This window comes from Myotis daubentonii, chromosome 4 (genome assembly GCF_963259705.1).
Source record: "Myotis daubentonii chromosome 4, mMyoDau2.1, whole genome shotgun sequence".
NCBI classification, from domain to species: domain Eukaryota; kingdom Metazoa; phylum Chordata; class Mammalia; order Chiroptera; family Vespertilionidae; genus Myotis; species Myotis daubentonii.
The window spans coordinates 39,964,822-39,977,399 of NC_081843.1; the positions used below are offsets into that span (position 1 = coordinate 39,964,822).

A 12,578-nucleotide genomic window follows, 5' to 3' on the forward strand; every position below is an offset into this window, starting at 1 on the left:
GTTGAGAACCACTGTACTAGGGCAAGAATTAAGTCGTTTGTAGTTGAGCTTGGTTACTTCTCTTCCTGGATGGGCGTGGTGCTTTACCTCTGTGGACTCAAAATGGAAAAAAAAAAATTAAGAAAAGTAAATCACTTAGCAAAAACATAAAAGGTAGTGTTTTATACGTCCCCTTCCTCCCAAAGAAGTGCCTTTATTTATTTGCAGGGCTTAGGAAAGGGAAAATAAAGTTCTAGGAAAAGGAAATGTCAATAGAGGTCTTCAGGGAGGGCCTGGGTACAGTACGCGGTTCTGGGAGGGTCCAGGTTGGAGTTTTCCCCTTGCTGCTGGTCACTTTTGGGCTGTGAGGATGGTTTTCCCACAGTCACTCCACCGGTCCCCTTTGGGCCGCAGCGACTGGCCTGAACACCTTCTCAGCTCTCCATCAGCCCATCACCCTGCCCCAGCTCTTCACCTACAGAATCTCATAGTTGCCAAGAATTTCCTTTGCAGGGAGGGAGGGGACTTGGTCCATTTACAGTCCGGAGTTTCTCTGTGAGGAACCGCAACCTGGAGGGTACGGATCTGATCCTGGCCCTGCTGGAGGCAAGAGATCTGGACACATACCCTTCAGCCTGTCATCTAGGACGCTGTCTAGCCCTCACACTCTGAGCAGTGCTTGTCGTTGTTCATCACCAGCGCCAGGCCCTCAGGCTCTGCGTGAGAACCCAGTGGATCTTGTCGCATAGGGTGCTGGTCACCCCTTGCCTCGGGCGCTCAGCCACAGGCTGCTCACTGTCCACAGGCCCCCGTGGATGTGGTTGTGGCCCTCCCTGTGTTTCTGAATGGCAGTGATGGTGCAGTGACCAACACGCTGTCCGCTCGCTGGTGCTGGGAGTGGATGCGACGGTGCAGAACCAGCAGAATCCGCGCTTGTACAAGTGACAGCGCAGTGGGCGGTGGGTAGACACCAGGACATTCCAGCGCAGGTCGAACTTCCTGCTGCGGGTTAGTAACCGGTAGAGAGAGAGAGAGAGAGAGAGAGAGAGAGAGAGAGAGAGAGAAGATCACGTAGGCTTCCCTAGTGGATGGAGACACAAACAAAGATGTTTTGCTGTCCTGGGACCGCTTTTTATTTGTGAGAGCTTGTTGGTCAGAAAGGCGCCCTTGCCCTGGGCTTTGACACGAGGCTTCATGATCCAGGTGCTAGAGGGGCTTTTCCGGAGCCTCCGCCAACAGGTTGCAGCCCGCGGGCAGCAGTTAGGTGATGGGACAAAGCCCAGGGAGAGGCATTCTCCGCTCGCATCTTTTTCTGCCAGAGGACTCCCTTCTTTCTCCTGCTCTTTCCTACATCCTTGAATATCCTTCACCATCAGGTCCTTCCCAGTCCGTTCACGGTGGTTGGGGAAGTGGTTACCTGTCTGATTGTCTGAGAGCCATGGCCAGTTTCGAGGCTAAAGACTTTTCGGATGGTTTGCATGCTCCTCTAGTGAAAAATCCAAGCGTTTTCTGTCATCCTCTCTCTCTTGAAAATGATCAGCACTGACTTCTCCATATCAGGGTCGCATTTCACTGTCCCCGCCATAATCCACAGGTATTTATGTCCAATTTCTCTTCAGTTTCACCAACTCTTGCCTGGGGTGCTCACCTGATGTCAGATCACTTTTCGGCCACTTCTCATGGCCACGCTGCGTGATCTGGGTCTCCATTACTTCTTGGGCCTTGTCTCCCCACACCCTCCCCACCCTCCACCCCCCTCTCCTGCCCCAAGCTTTCCTTGTGGTTTATACTTTTTAAGCCTCTTTTTTCATCTCTCCTTTTTCTATTTTTATTTAATGATAGATTTTAAGATATTTACACTGGGAAGTCTAATAACATTAATTTTCAGCACCATCTAGCCAAACGGTGTGCAATAAATATTTGCTAATGATAACATTTTAAACTACTTTCTCTAGTGATGGTACTGGGGAACTACTTTCTGCAGACATTTTGCACTATTGTTCATTTGCTTTAATTTCTTTGACCAGTTGTAGTTCCCTGTTAATTGGATACAATCAGTGGATGGACATATAATCAAATTACCTGGACCAAAGTCTTATAATCTGATATTTTATAGGAGCTTCATAGAAATGCTATTCCTGGGTCTGCAGTCTCAGCACTCCAGAGATTCCACACATAAACGATGTCCTACTACAACTCACGAGATGGGATAAATTCGCACTGAGCCTGTCTTAATGCTTATTTCACTTATTTCCCCTTTTGGAAGCACTACCAAGCTTGAATCCATTGATAATGACTGAATCAGTTTCTTCGCAGGGAAAAATCCTCTTTAAGATGTATTCGATGGACTCCAAGTGGAGAACCTGCGTGAGTCCCAGTGCTTTTACGTAGGCATTCGTTAGGTATTTGCTTGGGACGATCACTGCAAGAAAACAAGTATTTTTTGTTTCACGGAAACATCTTGAACTACTTTACTATGCTTTTGGGTCATAAACACTCAAAACATATTTCGTCAAACACTCTTTCTTCAGCTTTGAAACCCATGTGGATAGCCAGGGAAAAGCAATCTCTGTGTTTCTAATTAATTTACACTTGACTCATCAGAATGTTGTTTTCTGAGAGCTATTTGATGTGTAAGACCCCTTTTGAGCCTTTCAAATATGGCTTCTAAGCATTTTTCCTTTGAACCAAAAAGTCATTCCCCCCCCACCCCCCAAAGCAAATGGAATTCAGTTCTCAAAAGGCTTGATTTGGTTTAAAAAATTGTCAGACTCACACAATGTGACAAACATGTTCTCTCATTTAAATGGATTAACTCATGCAGTAGGCATTAAGAATTAAAGGGCATTTTATGCCATTAAGCAAAGATTTAGTTAAAATGGCTGCAGTGTTAATGAAATTTTTGTTTATTTAGCAGTGCTCTCAGATAAAATAATATTAAACACACTCATGTGAATGGGTATAAGTACTGCTGTAGGAAAATGCAAACGGATTAAAAAATTTTATCTGAAAAACACACATTGGTCTTTATAATTGTGTACAAAGGGTTTTGAGTATTATCTCCCTGGTTTCAGTCCTAGAGTCAATGTTGTGCACAGGAGACTTAGACATAGATTGGCGTCACTCAATATTGCTTCTCCTACCTTTTATATAGTGATCTTAAAAGCGGTGATTACTACAGTGAAATACAGTGACAGATCTGGAGCATGCCCATTGACAAATGTCCCAGGCTGTCATGTTTCATTACACTTGCATAGTCCAAGAGTGTATGAGTATTACATTTTCATCTAAATGTCTTTCTGGATATTAGTCTTACAAGTACAGTTTTGCTTTCTATCTAATAGCCACTTAGTTTGAAATATCCACATTGATTTTTAAATTCATTGTGTCATAATTTTCTGACTTACTTTTTACTGATTCATTGTAGCAAAAATTTTGTTTAGGGCTTCCTGTCAACTCACATTCTACATAAACAAATTTTTGAAAGTTCTTTTCACTACCTTTTTTCTCAAACATATAAGAACTCTTACATATGCCCTTGTGATTTCTTCTATCATTAATACTCAGATTTCTTCCTTAATTCAGGCACAAACTAATTCATCATCTCTTTATAACTTCTGGTTAATGATTACTTATTTAATTTTCTTAGCTTTTTGAAAGACAATTTTAGTTTGCAGACAAGACTATACAGAGGATTTTGTATGATCACCACTGCATTTGTTGGGCAGTTATATATTTTTATGACACTATTAGATCCCACTAAGTGTGTAAAAACCATCTAAATACTATAGTTTATTAGGCTTTTTCCATAATAATTTTTGTTGGAAATAGCATTAAAACCAAGGCAGTTTGATCACAGTATAAAGACAAATGCAGATCCCATAGAATTCAAAATGGTTTTGTATAGAAGCAGGTATTACCTAACTTCTGAAAGTTTTTAACATACTAGTTAGAACAAAACCTACCTCATAGGTTAAGTTCCGAAACATTTTCATAGAGGTAATATCCGAACCGCTAACCTTTCGGTGCATAGGATGATGCTCAACCAACTGAGCCACACTGGGCCAGGGCCAAGAGAGCACTTTGTAAAAACACTATCACCATCTCCCCACCCCACCACCCCTTCACCACCAGGAGACTTTCATTTTCAGGCCGCACCTGTCATGTAAGATGAAGTGGCTCTGGGTGTTTTTGTCACAAGTCAGAGAGCAGTACATATATATTTTGTGGCCTGATTCCCTGATGAGCTATAACAAAACAGCTAAAGCGTACTCTCCACTGGTGGCAAACAGCTGTTGGCAACCACTCTGCTTCACTTGTGGATTATAAATACATTAGTTAAGATCAATTCTCCTGTAGGATAAAATTCAAAGTATCAAAGAACAAGGAGGCCTAAGTGATTACCTCCCAGTAGATCCAGTTTGACTGCAGTTGGAATTCAGATGAATAAGACTGATCTGAATGATCAAGAGTGGTGGTTGCCCGATGTACATTTAGTATAGCAACTTTCATGCCTGTTATGTTTTCCTTTCTTTGAACTCAAGGGTAGACTGGGGGAATGTTATTGAAACAACATGCTTTCATTCAGGCCAGCAGTGATCTTCAGAAGACATAGTAGGGTTTGCAAGCCTTTTCTCAAATTGCAGGACAACTCTCCTATTGTGAAGAGTCATCCACGTGCTTCAGTGGGCTAGGTGTTATACTTACATAAGACAATTGGCTATGTGCTTAAGTTTAAAAATGCTCTCAAAATACTAGTTTGTCATTGATTTAGGTTGTAAAAGTAGGGTATCCCAAAGCACAATATCCTAACGTTTATTTTAACATGGAAATATTTTTAAATACAACTAGGTTGTTAAATCCTCACAGCATGATGCTTTTTTTTAAATGGGAAAATATTTTTAATATTTTGTTTTTACCAAGGGGAAACTACTCTAAAAGAGAGAGGGCAGTTTGATGTTTAAAATTGAAAGAGTAAATTACTGCTTTATCCTATAAGTGTCTTTGTAGGTTGGAAGTGAAAAATATTTTTAATTTAAAAGTGAATTTGGAGATCTGAGCATGCTCACAGCACATCACTTTAAAATTATTAAAGTAGTTTGATTTAATAGAGTGAATCTTCTCAGGCTGAGGAGTACTTCACTTTGTACTGCAGAAGCTCAGATGCTAGAACCCGATCACTTTCCAGCTGAAGAGCTTATAAAAAATATGAAGTACTCTAATAATTTTAAATTACTCTATAATGCACATTTTCAGGTCTCTGATCACCTCCAAATTCAAGTGCTTATAAAACCGCTTCCATAATTTTAAATTGCTATGTGCACAGTGATTTAAAATTGTGAGAGTGCTTCAAAGTTTTTTAATAAGTGCTTTAATTTAGAAGCGAGTTGAGCAGTTCTCCAGTATAACTTCAAGGAATTATTAAACTGATGTTAAAATTTATCCTCTGGAAAAGATTACATTATGTATAAAAGGGTGAGGCTCCAAAGGAATAAATATGAAGATGAAGGTGCCAAATGCTCAGGAACAACCAGTAAGGGAAATGAGATAATAGGGTCCTGGGGGGCTCTGTTTTGTTAACTTTGCTCACTGCTTGCCTGAGGCTACTCTTCTTGGAAACTCTAACAGGTCTTTCAGTTCCTTTAAGGTGAAAAAAAAAATGCATTTAGAGAACTTCACTTTAGATTCTCAGCATTTTCAAAGATGTCAGGAAATTTCTCCTGAAATTATGGGAAAATGGCATTGTTAGCTGAAAGGAATATATCTTAGCAAAAGGGGGGAGAGGAGAGAGAGAGAGAGAGAGAGAGAGAGAGAGAGAGAGAGAGAGAGAAGAGAAGAGAAGAGAAGAGAAGAGAAGAGAAGAGAAGAGAAGAGAAGAGAAGAGAAGAGAAGAGAAGAGAAGAGGAGGGGAGGGGAGGGGAGGGGAGGGGAGGGGAGGGGAGGGGAGGGGAGGGGAGGGGAGGGGAGGGGAGGGGAGGGGAGGGGAGGGGAGGGGAGGGGAGGGGAGGAGGAGTGGAAAGGTGGGATGGGTGAGTTTATTGTTGAGCAGGTCTTCCCCCCCCCCCCGCCCCCCCTTGTTAGTCAGGTACCTTCTGGACATTCGTAGCTAATATATCATTTTCCAGGAATGTTTTATATTGTACTCATGAATAACATGAAATTGTTTTCATTAAGAAGAGAATTCTTTGCGTGAACCAATGGTTCTGTTCACTGAAGAGAAGCACTTTGATTTTGTTTTCTGACTACAGCATTATTATTACAATGCGTCAGTTAATTTGACTGTAAACATGCTACCCTCCTACATAGATTTAGCATTATCCTACATATTTAGGGGATAAAATATCTTGTCATGTGCCAGCTGCCAATAACCTGTTTTCCATACCTTTCCCAGCTTATTTTTTATGCTGCTCAGGTCAACATGGCCGTATGTTTGGATTAAGTCACTTGGTTTGTCTGACTACACTACCCAATTTGTCTGAAATATCAAACTGTTTGATGGGACACAAGGCCTCTCATATATTTAACTGGAATTGTACAATGTCTTTGGTTAATAATACTAAATTGAAATACATGAAAGATAAGGATGTCCTTTTGTCAAATGATTGAAGGTTTGGGATTTATATGTACTGTGATTCTTTCTACATATCCAAATGTATTCACAATGCTACTTCTAAGGCAAAGACATTTACATTTTATTAAGTTGCAGATGAAATAAAGGGAAATTGACTGCGTGTTTTAGCCATTCATGTTTCAATATGGGAAATTGTATACATCATTGGATTCTAAGGTATAATCATTGGGTGCATGTTAGTTATTATGAACATTGCTACAAATATTACCATGCCCCAAAACATTTGAAATCATTCCTCTCATCTCCATTTTGGTTTCTTTAAATATTCTTTGAAAATAACTACATCTTATTATGTTTTCTAAGTACAGTGGGGCCTTGACTTACGAGTGTCCCGACTAACCAGTTTTTTGAGATACCAGCTGTCTCTCGGCGGATTTTTTGCATTGAGTTGATAATTTGAGTTAACGAGCTCCTTAATGAGCTCCTTAACGAGCTTGGTCTCAGAAGTATTAAACTCGTAAGTCAAGGCCCCACTGTATAGAAGATTAATTCTGTAACTGCAGGGAAATCAGACATTCTGAAATGGAATACCATATACATATGCAAAGTAAAGAACAGAAAGGATTTATGTGAGACTTTAAAAATAAAGTGGCTTTCCTTAAGACAATTCATCATTTGTCCTGTATCACCATTTCCTAGAACTTTTCTAGCATTGCTAAGACAAATTGCATTCTGAGTCCCCAGGAGAAGAGCCACTAGGGGCCTGGAGGTAGGGACTACCCTGACCATGAAGCTTCATGGAAAGACAGGCGTTGTCTGGTCTCATAAAAGTCATTGGTTTGCTTCCATTGCCAGAGTCTAGTTATAATCTCAGGGTGGAATGATCTCATGGTTTTCTGCCTGACACGATTTGTTTTTACTTCTCAGATCTCTGTCGCACTCATTTAAAAAAACCCTGCCCACTGGTGTACTGGTGTTTTTCTGACTGGGGACATGGGAACAGTGGGGAGGGAAGGACAGAGGAGTTTTTTTTTCTCTCTGAGTCAGTTCTGGGCAGAGAATATGATGTGCTTTTCTTACAGTTGTGAATGGAAGACCATCCCTTTTTAACTTCCCAGCTTATTAGTCATATGCATTGCCTTAAGATATTGCCCCCCAAATCAATACCCTCATTTCCTTCCCATCTGCCTAGACCAAGATAATTAGGCTCTTTACTTTGTTTTGTGTCTAATGAAGGAGGCAAGCAGTGCTGGTAGGGAGAAAAGGCTCTTTCCCTGTGGTAAATGTATTGACATTTACAGACACCGACCGAGCACAACATGGAGAGAGTAATGAGAAATTTGACTGCTTTCCACACTTTCTCTGCTTCCTGCTTCAGAGCTGCTGCATCCCACAGTGAATTATTAGCTACAAAGAGAAGGGACTGCTTAGGGACTGACAATTGAGAGCATTTACAATTAGCTGAATTGATTAACCTTTACAAATGCTGTTACTTTATGAGGTGTTTTTCTCAGCCCTGGTTGAACAGTACGCTTTATTGATTCAACGCACTCCTGTACGGAAGCCCCGATTTGTTTGACTCCCGGTCAGAACGCCTGCCTTGGTCATCGCTTCTGCATGTTCTTGGGAAAATTTGACATTGAAGACTGACTGGCAGGATGTGAATGGGGTCAGTGTCTTTCTGTTGGAAGGGTGTACAGCCAGCAGAAGCCAGGGTACAGACCTGCCTCCCAGCATCCCCATCTCCAGGCTGTAGTCAGAGGATGCCCGCCTCTGGGCCAGCCCTCACTGCCCCCCAGGTCCCAGCCCCACTCCAGGTGAGTGGCCTGCAACAGGAAAAGAGCCCCAGATAGTCCTCTGAGGTTTCCAACTCCTCTGTATTCCCTAGTATTTTTTTTAAGGTTTCCTGAAATAACTTGGATTGTGCCTGTGTATATGTAAGGGCGGCGGGGGGGGGGGGGGGGGGGGGGATTGTCAGAAAAATTAGAATTGTATGTAGCTTAATTTATAAAGAAGATTATAGACTGACTTTGAGTACCACTTTGGCTATGGAAGCCAAAATTGATGACAGAAGCATTTTCTTTTAATCTGTTTCATTCAAAGAAGCTCTGTGTTGAAATGGCCACCTTCTATCCATCATGCCCCATAAAACTATAGAATTACAAAGTAAATACTATTTGGATTTTTCCTTCCCTTCTTGCTTCCCTCCCTATCCACTTTCTTCCTCTTATCTCTTCTTTATTCTTCATTTCAAGGGGTAAATTTTTGCTATCTTAAAGATCAAAGGACAGTTTGAAATACTACAGAGAAAATCCATCAGCTGTTCCACCAGTGTTCTACAACCCATTCTGCACTCAAGACCAGTTACATGATTTGCGGAGTCCAGTGCAAAATGAGGATGCAGGGCCTCTTGTACATAAATTATTAAAAGCATCTAAATAGCCCTGGCTGGTGTGGCTCAGTTGGTTGTTGTCCAGTGCATGAGAAAGTCATGGGTTTGATTCCCAGTTAGGGTACATATCTAGGTTGTGGATTGGATCCCCAATGGGGGTGCATGTGGGAGGCAACCAATCAATGTATCTCTTTCACATGGATTTTTCCCTCCCTTCCACCTTTCCTCTTTCCCCCTCTCAGATCAATAGCTGTAATTTAAACTTCCCTAATGTGAAACTGGTTTATTCTGGATCATACTGAATTGCATCTGTTCACATTTGAACTGCTGCTTAGTTGTGTCTGAACTGAGAGCATCGTCCTTATGCATTTCTTTTTGCATAGCAAGGGAACTGAAACCAGACCCCAGTGACCTGAAACACTTTTATCCATGCCAAAATTCTGGGATTGGCTTGTTTGTTTTGCTTTTTGTGATTAAACTCAGTATTTGTCTTGATGTGCATGCAAATATATGTGCATTTATTCTTACATAATACATGTACATATTCAAATGCCCAGGATTTTTCATACATATATGTGCATAACAAAATTGAGTTTAAAGCACTCCAAGACACAGATGAACAATAATGGAAGGCAGCCATTTTTTAAAAATGAAGAATTGATGCATTTTTAAAGAAAAAAATCAGGGAGCTGCTCTCACAATGTCTGTGGCTTTCACAGCATGACAAACAAATTAGAAAACAGCAGATGCAGCACAAATTAAGATGTATTTAGCACAGCAGCCCATCAGATGTGTGAACGTCTTTTGTAACTCAGCTTTGCAGGGCTGATGCATTGCACTTTAGACAGCTGATAATGAACCCTCCTAGCAATTAGAAGTGGAAATTCTAAGGAATCAAGATTGTGCTGTTCCCAGTGGGTCCCAACAGAAAAAAAAAACCCAACTATGTGAAACTTCTTTATGGGCTTGCAAAACAAAGAGTGTTTCCATTTATATACTGGCGTGTTTAAATTTCTCTTGCCTTTTAAAAATTTCTGCTTCATTTTAATTACCATCCAATTCTAAAGTGTCATTAAATAAGTATGAATTCTGTTGCAGTTACACACATTTTATGGCCAATACAACATCTTTCCTTTATGGGATGCATTATTTAGTAATCTTACATTAAGACAATAACTTCAATCATTGTGCCTTCAAACAGCAATAAACATGATAATGAGTTTACCGAGCTGCTTCTTGACTCTATCATTGTGTTTTCCCTTTAATATTAGAGCATGGTTTTTATTTCTCCTGCAGAGTGTGCCCCTCCCTCCCTCACCCAATTTTGTTTTCTAAAAGTGGAAGCATTTTTGCAGCAGGGGACAAAATGTCAAAGTCCATCTAATAGGACAAATTTTATCCTAATCCGGGACCAAGGTTAATAATGAACTGTTTTTTTTTTTTTTTATTATTGCTTAAAGTATTACAAAGGGTATTACATATGTATCCATTTTATCCCCCCACCCTAGACAGTCCCCTAGCCTCCCCTATCACCCAGTGTCTTATGTCCATTGGTTATGCTTATATGCATGCATACAAGTCCTTTAGTTGATCTCTTACCCCCCTACCTCCTGCCCCCCAACCCTCCCCGGCCTTCAATAATGAACTGTTAATGTTTGCTCCCCCTCAACAATATTTGATTTGAGCAAGCATATTATTTCTTTCCAGGAGGAGGGAGTGCCTGGTAGTCACTCTGCAGAGTTAGCCACAGTACAGCATTTTGTTAAGAATGGGTTTTGACAAATTTAGAGAGCTTGAAAGGACTCACAGGAGAATATGCCAAACAATATAAAGGTGGAAAAACAGTAAAAAATAGGAAAAGGAAACCTAATTGCTGCACTCTCTCTAGGAAAGAGCGATCTGACAGGTGATTTACAATGTGATCCTCCTGTGTGAAAAACCTTACGGGACTCTGATGTTCAGGTCTTTAAGAAGTCAGCATCACTGGCATCAGGTTCCTCTGAGTTTGTTTCCTGCTGTTGTGTTGTTGCAATCGCTATCTTTAATCCCAGACCCCAAAGAGCAACCTCCCAGGGTCAGTTCTAAGTGAAGTTTAGCAGAGGGTGAGGGTGAGTTGAAACATTCACATTTCTAAGACAAATACAAATGTCCAAGTGCATATGCCGATTGGCCATATTGTGTACACAAAGGACAGAATTCACTTCATAAGGTGACAGCCTTTCCAAGCTAACCAGAGAGGGGACCAAACAGCATTGTCCTGGGTTCCTGTCTAACTTAGAGAAACCTTCACCACGTCTGGAGCACTTGCAGATAATAGTGGCACCAACCATGACTTCTTTTTTTTTTTTTTTTTAAATACATTTTATTGATTGTTTTACAGAGAGGAAGGGAGAGGGATAGAGAGTCAGAAACATCAATGAGAGAGAAACATCGATCAGCTGCCTCCTGCACATCCCCCAGTGGGGATGTGCCCACAACCAAGGCACATGCCCTTGACGGGAATCGAACCCGGGACCCTTCAGACCACAGGCTGACGCTCTATCCACTGAGCCAAACCGGTCAGGGCAACCATGACTTCTTAATGGAACAGTTTGCCCGGCTGAGTGACTCAGTGGTTGAGCATTGACCTATGGGTCAATTCCTGGTCAGGACACTGTCCGGGTTGCAGGCTCTATCCCCAGTGTGGGGCGTGCAGGAGGCAGCCTATCAATGATTCTCTCCCATCGATGTTTCTTTCTCTTTCTCTCCTTCTATGAATGAATGAATGAATGAATGAATGAATAAATAAATAATAAATGGAACAGTTCATCTACCAAAGGAAAAGTGATGGCATCTACATTATAAATCCGAATAGGACCTGGGAGAAGCATCTGCTGGTGGCTCATGTTATTGTTGCCGTTGAAAACCCCGCTAATGTCAGTGTCCTATCCTCCAGGAATCCTGGCCAGCAGGCTGTGCTGAAGTTCGCTGCTGCCGCTGGAGCCCCTCCTATGGCGGGCCAGTTCGCTTCTGGAACCTTCTCTAACCAGATCCAGGCCTTCGGAGCTGCCACTCCCCGTGGTTACTAATTTCAGGGCCCACCACCAGCCTCTCCCGGCGGCATCCTGTGTTGACCTGTCCACATCCTCTGGGTAACAGACCCTCTTCCGCGCTACGTAGACATCTGCACCTGGTACAAGGCGAGGGCACTCCCACCGCAAGCCTGATGGCTGGCTGGGGCCCCTGCTCTGCGCATGCCCAAACTTCCGCGCAGGCGAGGCTCCTGCTCCCGGGAGCACCTGCGGGCTCACACCTGATCGCTGCTGTTCCAGAGACCCGGAGGAGACTGGAAAGGATGAGCTGGCCCCTGCGGAAATAACATGGACCTGGGAGGAACTTCGGGTGAAAGGACTGCTCCAGCTCCCGAATTTGCTGCTACTCAACCCGAGGTCGCCGCTGGGCCTGAAGGCAGCAGGTGCCCTTTGCTCCCATCCGGCGGTTTCCTGCGGGAGACTGAAGGCTCAGGCGGCGGAGCAGGTAGGAACGGCCACCAAGTGGTCTTCAGCTGTCCTCCCACATGCTCTTAAACATACAAGGAAGCAGAGAGGGTGGAAAATCATGTGACCGAGACGAGAAGTCATGCACTAGCAGGGTGTA

General features: G+C 42.4%; 1 pseudogene; it reads right to left on the minus strand.

Moving 5' to 3' along the window:
• Window positions 1-330: 330 nt before the first annotated feature.
• LOC132232381 (polyglutamylase complex subunit TTLL1-like) lies at window positions 331-1,564 on the minus strand (annotated as a pseudogene).
• Between the last annotated feature and the right edge of the window lie 11,014 nt (window positions 1,565-12,578).